Genomic DNA, 13,226 nt, shown 5'->3' with positions numbered 1-13,226 from the left:
AGACACATTCCAGTAATATCTTCGTCAGTGCAGGCAAGTGAAGGAACAAGTATGTCATGGCTATGGGTAAGAATACATGTTTATTCCCACATTATAGCTTTACAGTCCAAAAGGCTGGAGAATGCAAGTGGTAAAATAATGCCTTTTATTTCAAAGAACTGATTTCAATCTAGAATTCTCTTTTTCTGTTAAAACACTTAATTCCAGCTGCAGAGATGAACTGGACATGGCTGATCTGTCTGCAGGACGAGGTTTTAGGAGGCTGAAGCAGAAAGACAGGAAAGAGAAAAGGTAAATTAGAGGTTAAGAAAGGTAAAGCTAATTACCTCCTTCCCAAACAACCTATTTCTTAAAACAGCAAGTGGACGGACGTTTTAATGTCTTATATCACTTGTATCACTTCCTAGCACAAGGCTGGGCACAGAATAAATACTTATTTAGAGGTGTTGGGTTTGTTTTTTTTTTTTTCTTTTCATTACTCTCTCTCTCTCAAAAAAAAAAAAAAAAAGTGGGGAGGTCTGATGGGAGAGAGCTGAAAGACCCTAAGCCAGAGGTGGTCTTGGGCCTGGATCTCCCTGGGCTGGGCTCTTATTTTCATTTTTAACAAACTCTGTTTCCAACCTCTTAAATAGTTATTTACTGATCTCTCCCAAAGGGTCACAGGTAATAGGCTCAAGACGCTGCTGCCTTTTACTTGTACTGTGTAAAGCACTCAAAGATGCCCTGTCAATTAATTAGCAGCTTAATTGGAATGAAATTATGTAATTAAGCATCTCATTTCAAATTAGCTATAAATGTTTACCAGCTCACAGGAATGAGACTTTCAAGGGGCCTTCATCCAGACCTTGTTGGTTTTGACAGTAAGTCAATGTCTCCCTTTCCTTTCTCTAGTTAGAAATGCAGGGTTTTAATGAAGCCCGAAGATAAGTTCCATAAACAAGTCAGATATCAGTTTATTTACATTTGGTTGGAGCTGGTGACCTCCCAAAGAACACATTCTTCCTATGGGCAAGTCAATTGATTAGGTCCCCAAGGAATGAATTTGACTCCAGAAGAGAATGACAAAATATATTTTCATAAATTCAATGTTTACAAAACACTGCAAGGATTATGTTCGGTTTTCTATATGTTAAAAATCCATTCCTATTATATATACACAGGAACTTTAAATTGTTCTGTGATTAAGACCACTGGCTTCTCTTAGCATCCTTTCAAACATTTTAAAGCATTTCCCTATCATGATGGCTATTGCTAATTTTCCCCAGCAACCAGTCTCTGCACCTCCCTTTTAAATGGAAACCTCTCCTCCATGACAGTCTCAGCCTGGCCATTTGGCCAAGTCCTTGCCAATGGAATTGTAAGGAGCTGGAAGGCTGTGGGCAATTTTCCCATCATTTTCTTAAGAGCCAATTGCTTGTCCTCAACTTCTTATCTTTGCCCCTTGCAGAAAGCAGATGTTGTTCCGGTCAGCCAGGTCTGACTGGTAATGAGGAAAACTCCTTGGGGAATAACAGAACCATTAGATAGAAGAAACCTTTGCCCTTATATAACCTTGTAGAGCATATAACTATCTTCCAGGCCTGCCCTCCTCTCTTTAGACCAGAGTTGCTGGACTTTGGAACTACTGTCTTTGAGCTGAATAATAATTTGTTATAAGACAGTATTCCAGGCACTACAGAAAGTTTGGTTGAGTTCCTGCATACCAGTGACTCCCCTTTTCCCTAGTTGTGGCAACCAAAAATTTCCCCAGATGTTGTCAAATACTTGGGTCAAGTTTGCCCCTCGATGAAAACCACTGGTCTAAACAGTTAGAAGAATGAATACCCTTTTGTCTTGTTTGATCCTCTGTAATCTTGGGTATATTTGTTATAGTAGCTCAAACGAGCAGCTCTCAAAGTGTGGTCTGCGAGAACCTTTTAGAGATTCTATGAGGTTTGCATTGATACTGTAAAAGCAATGTCTGATAAAACTGGTCGCTGCAAATCAAGGCAATAAAATTCATTGGTATTAATATTAATAATATTCTTCACTGCTGTGTCCTTTCGCTGGGGGACATTTCCATTTAGGGATGTCCTTGATGTAGTAGTAAAAATCGTTAATTTTATCAAATATCAACTCCTGAGCACGCATCTTTAAAATATTCTATGTAATGAAATGAGAAGTACACACACACACACACGCATACACAACTCTTCTGATGTATACCGAAGTGTCAATTATTGCCTTAAAAATACTTGTGCAGGGACGGAGTGGCCAGTGCCTGTAGAGCAACATGCCTAAGTTTTACTATAACACATACCTTACTCATGACTCTCCGTCTGTGAGAAAGACACAGTAAAGCGGTAGGAAACACAAAGAATGTAAAAGACTACTATCAGAAACAGATAGAAGAGCAGGCTCAGAGCTTGATTGACAAAACAAGCATGGCATTTCAACATGAAAAGATGCCTCTTACTCTATTCTCTGCTTCTCCTCCTGGAGGGGCCATGATCCCACCTCCCACATCTTGCGGGTCTTCCTTGCCCTGGTATGATGCTAGCACCCGTTATGGGGGCCCTCCCATGATGCCAACAATGGACCCTCCTCCTCCTGGGATGATGCCAGTGGGACCTGCTTCTGGAATGAGGCCTCTTGTGGGAGGCCATGTGCCAATGATGCCTCAGCACCCCCATGATGAGACCTCCCGCCCGTCCCATGATGGTGCCCACTCAGCCAGGAATGACTTGACCAGACAGATAAGAAGAGAGGGGGCCCTCTTTATATTCATTTTACATTACTTTTTCTTTACCAGGAGATCATGGTGCTGTGACTCTGGATGTTTTCTAACAGCATGACAAGGAAAATTTGTCCCCCTTCCTATCAAACAGAGAATAGGTTTTGTAGGGAAGTAGTGGGACAAAAACAAAAACAAAACAAAACAAAAAAAGCAATTTTCATTTGTTGTGTGAAATGTGAAGATAAAATTGTCAACTGTTTTAGTTTTAAAAAAAAGTTATTGTGCAGTTGTTTTGAGTTACAAACTGAACTAGCTACTTTTTCGTGGGACACTATTTTTACTTGACAGAGTGGCTGATGGAAAGAAAAAGGTTTTCAAACTACGATATTTGGTAGATACCTTGTCAAAAAAGAATGAGGTATATTTGTCATTTCAGGGAAAACAGCTGAGAGTATGTTGATTATCAACCGTTACTACTGATCAAGTTAAAGCAACCAAGTGAGAATTGGGATTTTGGAAAACTAGTATTTGGTAACATAAGACATTTCCAATGTAAATGGTGATCAGATCGATAGAATAATTTTATTGATATTGTATAATCATGAGCCACCATTTATTTAGAAGATCTGCTTAACTCAATGAAACAATATTTTTCAAATGACCAATGCATGAGGCTATGAAATGATGTACCGGTAGAAGGCTCTTTCAAGGTAGAATGTCACACAGTACAAAATGTCCTATAATTTCAGATTCCACATTGTCAGTAATCTTTAATAATATTAACTGTTGAGTTAGGGTATAAGAATTTAAGAAATCTAAAATTATCTGATTTTGCTACAAACACAATCCTTCTTTTTCCAGCCACATATTTGTATGAAGTTAGTTTTCCTCACATACTCTCACCACACCAACATAAGGGATTGATTATAGGTGCAGATATATGAATCTAGCTATCTTCTGCTAAGGCAGACATTAAAGAGATTGGCAAAAACATAAAGTAATGTCCTGGCAGGTTAGCAAGATGGTGGAATAGGAAGCCCTAGACTCTCCTTCCTCCCACAGAGATACTGATTCAGAAATAAACACAGATCAATATCCTTTGTGAGAAATCCAGAAAACAGTTAAGAAACTCCTGCACCCCAGGTGGCATAAAATCAGCCACAATGAAGCCAACAGGAAAATGTGTGGTGCCCTCCCACCCCCATCCCTCCCACTGGTATAGTATCATGGTTGGGAACTCCCAGTTCCTGGACTCTCCCTGGAGAGGGAAAGAGAGGAGTGGATTGTATCTTCAACATTCTGGGTTTTCATGGGGTGGGAGCAGGAGAGCTTACCTAAGGGACTGGCTTCTGTCTCAGTCGTCTCCTGTCACTGCTGGGACCCAGTGTGTTCTTAATGGGGGCCACTGAGAAGGTAAAAGAGCTGGACGGTGTGCTGCTGATTCAGAGCAGCCTCAGTATAGCAGAAAAACACCACAGAAAAACAAGAGATCATGAGCTCTAAACCAGCAAACCCATCTAATTAAAAATCTACATGCACAAGTCCAGAGAAGATACATCCACAGGAAAGTCTTGAGAAGCCTTCCTAGAAATTGAACCGACCATGACTGAATCATGAAGAAACAGAACTGAACAGACCTATAACTAGTAAGGAGGCTGAATGACTTATCAAAAACTTCCTCAGAAAGACAAGTTCAAGATCAGATGGATTCATTGGTGAATTCCGCCAAATATTTAAAGAAGAATTAACACCAATCATTCTCAAACTTTTCCAGAAATCTGAAGAGGAGGAAATAGTTCCAAACACATTTAATGAGAATGGCATTATCCTGATACCAAAGCCAGAAAAAGATACTACCCCAAAAGAAGACAACTGGCCAATATCTCTGATGAATATAGATGCAAAAGAACTCAACAAAATTCTAGCAAACTGAAATCAACAGATATCAACAGGATCAGACACCATGACCAATGGGATTTATCCCTGTAATGCACGGATGACTGAACACACAAAAATCAATTGATATGAAACACTCCATTACCGGAATGAAGGATAAAAATCACATGATCATCTCAACAGATACACAAAAAGCAACTGACAAAATTCAACACCCTGTTATGACAAAAACACTCAAACTAGGAACAGAAAGAAATTACTTCAATACAATAAAGGCCATATACGACAAACCCACAGCTAACACTGTACTGACAGCCTTTCCTCTGAGGTCAAGAACAAGGCATGGATGCCCAACTCCCACTACTTCTATTCAACATAGTACTGCAAGCTCTGGTCCGAGCAATTAGGCAAGAAAAAGAAATAAAAAGCACCCAAATCAGAAAGGAAGAAGTACTGTTCACAGATGACACAATCTTATATGCAGAAAACACTAAAGTTTCCTCACAAAAACTGTTGCAACCAATAAATGAATTCAGCAAAGATGCAAGATATATAAGCAACACACAAGAGTAAACTGTATTTCCATACACTGACAATGGCCAATCCCAAAGGGAAATTAGGGAAACAAACCCATGTATAATAGCATCGAAAGGAATAAAATACTTAGGAATAAACATAACTAAGAAGGCAAAAGACTCGTACAATTAAAACTACACACTGCTGAAAGAAAGAAGACATAAATGGAAAGATACCCTGTGTTCATGAAACTGAAAGCTTAATATTGTTAAAATGCCCATACTATCAAAGTAATCTACAGATTCAAAGTAACCCCTAAAAAAATCTCAATGGCAATTTTTTACAAAATTAGAAAAAATTCATGTGGAACCACAAAGGACTCTGAATAAATAAAACAATATTTTAGAAGAAAAATAAAACTGAAGGCCCCATACTCTTTGATTTCAAGCTACAATAATGAAAACTATATGGTACTGGCATAAAGACAGATGTACAGATCAATGGAACAGAACAGAGAGCCCAGAAATAAACCCATGCAGGTACAGTCAGCTAATCTTCAACATGAGTGCCAAGAATACACATGGAGCAAAGGACAGCTTCTTCAATAAATGGCGTTGGGAAAAGTGGATGCCCACATGCAAAAGAATGAAAGTGGGAGCCTACTTCACAGTACTCACAAATATTAACCCAAAATGGATCGAATAATACCTAAATGTAATACCAGAAACTGTAAACTTGTAGGAAAAAAAGCATAGGGAAAAAGATTCATGACCCTGGTTTTGGAAATGATTTCTTAATGACACCAAAAGAATAGGCAATAAAAGGGGCGCCTGGGTGGCGCAGTCGGTTAAGCGTCCGACTTCAACCAGGTCACGATCTCGCGGTCCATGAGTTCGAGCCCCGCGTCGGGCTCTGGGCTGATGGCTCGGAGCCTGGAGCCTGTTTCCGGTTCTGTGTCTCCCTCTCTCTGCCCCTCCCCCATTCATGCTCTGTCTCTCTCTGTCCCAAAAATAAATAAAAAACGTTGAAAAAAAAATTAAAAAAAAAAAAAAGAATAGGCAATAAAAGCAAAAATAGACAAGTCGGATTACATCAAACTACAAAGCTTCTGCATGGCAAAGGGAAAAAATTAACAAAATGAAAAGGCAGCTTATCAAATGGGAGAAAATATTTCAAACCATATATATAAGAGATTAATATCCAAAATATATAGGAATTCATACAACTCACTATGAAAAACAATAATAACTCAAAGTTTTAAAAAAGTGCCAATGGCTTAGACAGACATTTCTCCCAAGAAGAGTTATAAATGGCTAGCGGATAAATGAAAAGATGCTCAATATCACTATTCATCAGGCAAACGCAATTTAAAACCACAATGAGATCTCACTTCACACATATTAGGGTAGCCATCATCTAAAATAATTGTTGGCGGGAATGTAAAATGGTGCAGCCACTATGGAAAACAGTATGGAGGTTTCTCAAAAAATATATATAAAAACACAACTACCACATGATTCCGCAATCCCGCCTCTTGTATATATCCAAAAGAACTGAAAACAGGATTTTAAAAAGATATTTGCATTCCCATGTTTATGAGAGCATTATTCACCATAGCTAAGCAGTCAAAATAAACTAAATGTCTACTGGCACATGAATGAATGAAGAAAACACAATCTTCACATACGATGGGATATCGTTCAGCAATTAAAAAGGAAATCCTGTCATATGCTACAACATGATTAATTTTTGAGAACATTTTGCTAAGTGAAATAAGCCAGCCACAGGACAGACACTACTTAATTCTACTTATAGGAGGTATCTAAAGTAATCAAACGCATTGAGCTAGAAAGAATGGTGGTTGCCACAGGACAGGGGGTAGGAAATGGGAGAGTTTCTGCTATTCAATGGGTATTAAAACGTCATTTATGCCACACAAAAATTTCTACAGATCTGCTGAACAACATTTTACTCATAGTTAACAATACTGTACTATACACTCAAAAATATGTTTAGGGGTAGATTTCATGTGTTTTTTACTACAATACATAAATATACAAAGCAATGCTACTTTTCTCAGTCTTTTTGTTTCAGAAAATAATTTATTTTCCATTAAAAATTGTTATTTACGGGGCGCCTGGGTGGCTCATTTGGTTAAGCATCCAACTTTGGCTCAATTCATGATTTTGCGGTTCGTGAGTTCGAGCCTCACGTTGGGTTCTGTGCTGACAGCTCAGAGCCTGGAACCTGCTTCTGCTTCTGTGTCTCCTCTCTCTCTGCCCCTCCCCCACTCATGCTCTGTCTGTCTCTCTCAAAAAAAAAAATTAAAAAAACTGTCATTTATGTTAGCATGCAATAGTTTATTTTTATTTTTGATAAGGATCAATAAAATATTTTAAGTCTCCTTGTTTTAATTTTTAATATGGTAAATATTGATAGGTATGGCTCACTGAAGAAAAGGCTCTTGAGGAGACTTCAATAATTTTTATGAATGTAAAATGTTCCTGAGATCAGAAAATTTGAGATCCATTAGCTTAGAGTATACTCTTGATAATACACACACTCCAAATATTTTTTTTCAAATCTTATCAGTTACACTTACTCATCATATAGACTTTTTTAAACTTGGGTGCTAATGGATTTATTTAACACTCAGTTTCTTTATGAAGAATGTTTTTTTATTTTTTTAATAATTAAAATACTGCATATAATGTGTCACTGGTAACCTTTTCTTATGTTTATGATTAATTTCCCCAGATAATTACAAACCCTTTGTAGAAAGGATCAACAGATTATTCTCCTTAACGTCTCCTTAGATTAAAATAAGTCCATGAGGCCTTGATGGTTTATGAGAAAGCAAAAGAAAGTAAATACTAATATGTAAAACAATAAAAGACAAAATTGAAAAATACTAGTAATATAAACACAGCAAACAGTATATGACTGTTGCTATATTCCAGGCACTGAGCTATTTAATCCTCTCAAGAGCCCTGTGAGGTGGGTAATATCATCATCGTGCAGATACAGAAAAGTGAGGCTGTGTGGTTAGTAACTTGTCCAAACTAGCAAGTGGCAGAGCCGGGATTTAGTGTTCTCAAGCCAGGACTAGAACCAAGGCCTCTGTGACTTCAGAGCTGCATTGTGTGTGTGTGTGTGTGTGTGTGTGTGTGTGTGTGTGTGTGTGTGTGTCTTGTTTAAAGGGATGGAGTCTTTGTGTTGTCAAATACATGCAACTTCTGAGCTGCTATGTCATCTGAGCTAAGAAGAGCAAATCCAGGTCAGCAGCAATGCCACCAGCTGTGAAGCAGGTCAAGAGAAACAGGAATCATTGAGCCTGGGAAATTACTGAGGGGATCAGGGAATGCCATGTTGCTGCTCTCAGCTGGAGACAAAAATAAATAAACTTGTCCTGTGCAGTGCAAAAGGTGCAGGCGACTCGATAGCACTCACTGGCACTCCTGCCCCCCCACCCAGCTCCAACCAAATACCACCAGAGCGGGAGACCCACCAGGGACAGGCTGACAGGAAGATCAGAGCTCAGGCAGCTCAATCCAAGTTTCTTCTTCTCTTGCACATGCTTTGTGTGATGGATAGCCTGTGGGCCTGGGCATGGGTCAAAATAAATAGGAGCATCAAGCATACATTTTTGTCCCTCTCCTCTCTGCTGAGGCAAACAGAGCCATAGAACAGCTGGTGAGGTCCCTGGGATTCTGAGAATTGATATGCCAACCACTTCTGCCCGATCTCAATGTAACAGAATGAATACTCGGGTCGGGATACATATTCTCTCTTCAAATCAAGTTGAGAAGGGGGAGTGGTCCACCAAACATTTATGAAAGCTAAAATTTTTTTAAAGACAGCATTTGGTATAATACTGTATCTCCCAAAGTATGTTCTGCAGAGAGACGTATAAATGGGTTCTGAGGCCAAACGGATCTGGAAAGTGCTATGAGGTATAGTCAAACTTGGAGAATCACATGAATGTATTAAAAGTTTTGAGAGCTAGCACAGGGAAGACAGTTGTTTATGTTGGCTTCATCTACAGTTTCCCAAGTTGGATGAAGAAATAATATCTCATGGACCCATTCTGGTCCAGTGGGATGGAAGAATATGGCAGCCTCTGGGCTAAAAATAAGACCTAACCTGGGCAAATCCTTGATTTCTCTAGAACTCAGATTTCTCATTGGGAAAGTGGGTATAATGGCAATTATATCAGAGAGTTGTTGTAAGAATTAAATATATATACATACACATACACATACACAGAGCATTTATATTAAGTGTGCAATAAATGGTACTCCTCCACCCACACACGTGCTTAAGTTTGTGGAGCAGTCTTTTCCTTTCATGACAGTTACAGAAGTAATCATCCAAGTAACCAAGCAACTGCCTTTATTGAGTACCTATCATCGTAGTGGGGAGAATAGTATCTGTTTTTGGAGTAGTCACAGTCCAATTAAGGAGAAAGACATGTGAATAGTGAGCCACATGATGAGTGCTCTCCTAGATCTGCACAAAGTATTACAGAAAAGTTTACTCCTCCCAGGGCAAGTCATGGAAGCCATCAGAACCGAGTTTGAAGGATACATGGTCATTTCCCAGGCAGAACAGTAACATTAAGCATTTAAGTGAAGGGAAATGGCTCAGCAATACCCAGTGATGTGATGCATTCAGCCTTTCATAGAATGTGGTGTCATGTGGACAGTAACAGAGGGACGAGATAGCTCAACTGATAGTGCTGGTCGAGGCAATGTCGTAAAAGACACTGCCTGCTGGAGGAGTTTAGGGCACTCTTGAGCCATTAAAGATGTTTTCATAGAAATGACAAGATCAGATTTGTATTTTAGAATGATGATTCTGATACCAATAGGGAGGCTGATCTCAGGAAGTGAAACCAGAAGCAAGAGAATAAGCTAGAAGCCTACCATCTCCATCTTCACTTCCATGTCCTCAAGTTCACGAGGCCATGGAGCAGGGTGGTGCTCAGAAGGACAGCATAGCAGGCAGTGAGAGACAGCAAGGTAACATAAAGGTATTTCTTCATGTTCTCATGTTGGGAAAGAGAAAGGTAGGGAGATAGGAAGGTAAAAAGTACTGGCTGGCATTCTAACTTGGATAATTGAATGCATAGTAGGACACCTGACCAGGATTGGGAGAGAAGGAAGGAAGGAAGGAAGGAAGGAAGGAAGGAAGGAAGGAAGGAAGGAAGGAAGAAAGAGAGAGAGAGAGAAAGAAAGAAAGAAAGAAAGAAAGAAAGAAAGAAAGAAAGACAGACAGAAAGAAAGAAAGAAAGAAAGAAAGAAAGAAAGAAAGAAAGAAGGGAAACAGGGGGAACAGGGTTTAGGGAAAGGTAATAGGGAGAGATTGTCCCATTGAGAGTTTGTAAATTGAAATTAACAAACCATTGGGCTTAAGGTGTCTTCAGGCATTATAAAATTAGAAGTAAAGGCCTGGAATTCAGAATCCCACTTGGACTGAAGATAGAAGCATTAACAGTGATCACTTGAGGTAGCCCCTGACCCAGAATGAGGGTGCAGGGTGTTCCAAAGCATACCAGAGTGAGCTGGAGGTTGGGAAATGCAAGGCAAAGAAAAGAATAAAGCAGAGTTCCTACTTTCAGAAGGAATATAATTCAGCTGGGGAGACATAATTGATGTATTATAAAGAAATGAAAGAAAAATTAAGTGCTAAGCTCTGTACTACTTAATGCAGCTGTGAAAGTATACAGAGTAAGAATTAAATCTTCAAATGGAAATAAATGAGACCTCTGGGGCACTCGGGAGGCTCAGTCAGTTAAGCATCCAACTCTTGATCTCCGCTCAGGTCATGATCTCATGGTTCTTGAGATGGAGCCCTGCATCAGGCCTGCGCTCACAGCATGGAACCTGCTTGGGATTTTCTCTCTCCCTCTCTCTCTGCCCTTCCTCCACTGGTTCTCTCTCTCTCTCTCTCAAAATAAATAAATATTAAAAAAAAAAAGAAAGACAGAAATGAGACCTCAAAGGGTAGCTGAGATTTTTAAACTGAAGGAAAAGAGAAGAATGGGATTTCACTGTCAAGGGCAAAAGGCCAGCCAGGTATTCATATGAGCATTATTAAAGGAGGCCATAATGAGGAAAAATTGGGGTAATTATGGGAAAAATTAAGGTCACAGAAAACAAAGCATGTGCATCATGAGGAAACAGGGTAAAGTGAAATGGCTGGAAAGATACAAGGATGAAGGGAGAAGAGTGAACTTACTCAAGATTGAAAAGAGCATCTGGAATTGATGTGGTTGCAATAATGTGACTGCACATTATCACAACACTTAATATATAGAAGGAACACAAGAAACCTTATGTTCTTTGTATGGTTCTATAAGTAGTTCTTGCATTCAGGCATCATATACCACCACATATGGTAATTCTGAATGACTTGGAAAGGGCAAGATGGGTGCCACATATGTAAGGAAGTTGCTGCCATATTCTAGTCTATTCTGTCAGTCTGTATACCTAAGTGTTCATCTTCGTGTGCCTATCTGCCTTTATCTCTGGGACTCTGTATGCTCTTCATGTGTGTGTATGTGTCTCCAGGTCTCTCAGCATCTATATGCATGAGCCTTCACCTCGCATTCGTGTGACTCTGCAATTGTCAGTCCTGGCTGCGCCATTGTATCATTTGGTCAATGTCTTCCTATCTATGTGGGCATGACTTTGCTATGTGACTGTGTTCACGTGCTAGAATAGGTGTCTGCATATATGGTTACTGTCTTTTTGTGCCCAATTATATGAGTCTGTACCATCTGTGTGAGTGTGTACATGTGTTTGTGTATATGTGTGTTTGTGTACGTGTGCATATTTTCTAAAGCGTTCCCACAGCATGCCAGTGGGTGCCTTCCGCAGCTAATGTAAAACTGTCAAACAGTATTGAATGACAAATGGGAAAAGCCCTCACTGTATCTGGCTACCCTGGCCTTATTACTTTTAATAGAAAATTGATCTTATCATCCGTAGTCTATTTCACTTCATATCAATGTGCACATGCAAATATTTCCATGCCACTAACATAAAGCTTGTATCAACCCGAAGTGATGTTTTGTGTAAACTGAATCTGAAATTATTTTCTCTGCTTTGTAATGGTGGCAAGAACCAAGCAAAGCATTTCTTGAGCCATAAAATACAATTTAACTCAAAAGTCACCCCAGCTTATGGATTTTCCTGCACAGAGACTTTCATATTAAGGGCCTGTGGTGAAGACCCCCTGTCGATTTTTGTAAATTCTAGAAACACTAGAGAGAGATGTAATTTCAGAGTCTTTTACCCAACTAGTAGTAACATAACTATGATGAATGGGGCTGTTGGGGCTGACGTAAAAGGAAGAAAAGAAGGGAGGGCCGGTGCTAGAGCAGTTCACCATATCATATTATGAGCCAGGCGACAAGGGCCAGAAGACCTTGTATTTGAATCTTACAGGGAGCTACAATTAAGAGGCTCTTACACCTTGAATAGTGGCATGAACCCAGGCACGGAGAGGGATGCATGCAGCCCGATGGGTTCTGTGGCTGATAAGATTGAAGGCAATCCTAATTTTCAGATATAGTCAAGCTGAATCATACTGAATGTTTGCAGCAGCCCCAGTATCACCATGTGATCCTGGAGTCTTGGGGATAAGATTCAAATTCTGATTTCTTTGTTACATCTTCCAGTGGTTGAAACTACTTCCTAAAGCACATGTGTTATGAGAGCTTCCTAAAACTATCTTCTGTTTGGAGTTCACCATCCATATTAAAAGCAAACCAAACACAGATAGAAACCCAACCTTCCCTGGGTATAAACTTTAAAGTCATAGCAACTCTAAAATCCGTCAGAAATTTTCCACATACTTAAAGTCTTTTTTGGTCAAAATGGTTAACCACATGAGCAGACTTGGATTTTAAGCTCTAAGCTATGGTGTTTCCCAACTTTACACTAACATGCTGCCCATTAATAAAAAAAGAGCAGTCAGCAAAGAATCTTGGAAGTCCATTCATTAACTCTAATTCAGATGGAGTGCAGCAGAGAACAATATACTTGGATTTCACTTCCTCACACAGCAACCCCATGCCAGGTGCCCACAGCAC

At 39.5% G+C, this 13,226-nt stretch overlaps 1 protein-coding gene and 1 pseudogene across 10 annotated transcripts in view; one reads left to right on the top strand and one right to left on the bottom strand.

Moving 5' to 3' along the window:
• The window catches only part of NRG3 (neuregulin 3), a 1,064,827-nt gene that overhangs the window by 754,047 nt on the left and 297,554 nt on the right, over positions 1-13,226 (bottom strand). The gene's annotated exons all lie outside the window — the stretch shown is intronic.
• On the top strand, positions 2,273-2,739 carry LOC112854819 (U1 small nuclear ribonucleoprotein C pseudogene; annotated as a pseudogene).

The sequence above is a fragment of the Puma concolor genome, chromosome D2, assembly GCF_028749965.1.
Source record: "Puma concolor isolate L17-30 chromosome D2, mPumCon1.1.hap2, whole genome shotgun sequence".
NCBI lineage: Eukaryota > Metazoa > Chordata > Mammalia > Carnivora > Felidae > Puma > Puma concolor.
Note: the sequence above shows the minus strand (reverse complement) of the source record. Positions and strands in the feature narration are given on the sequence as shown.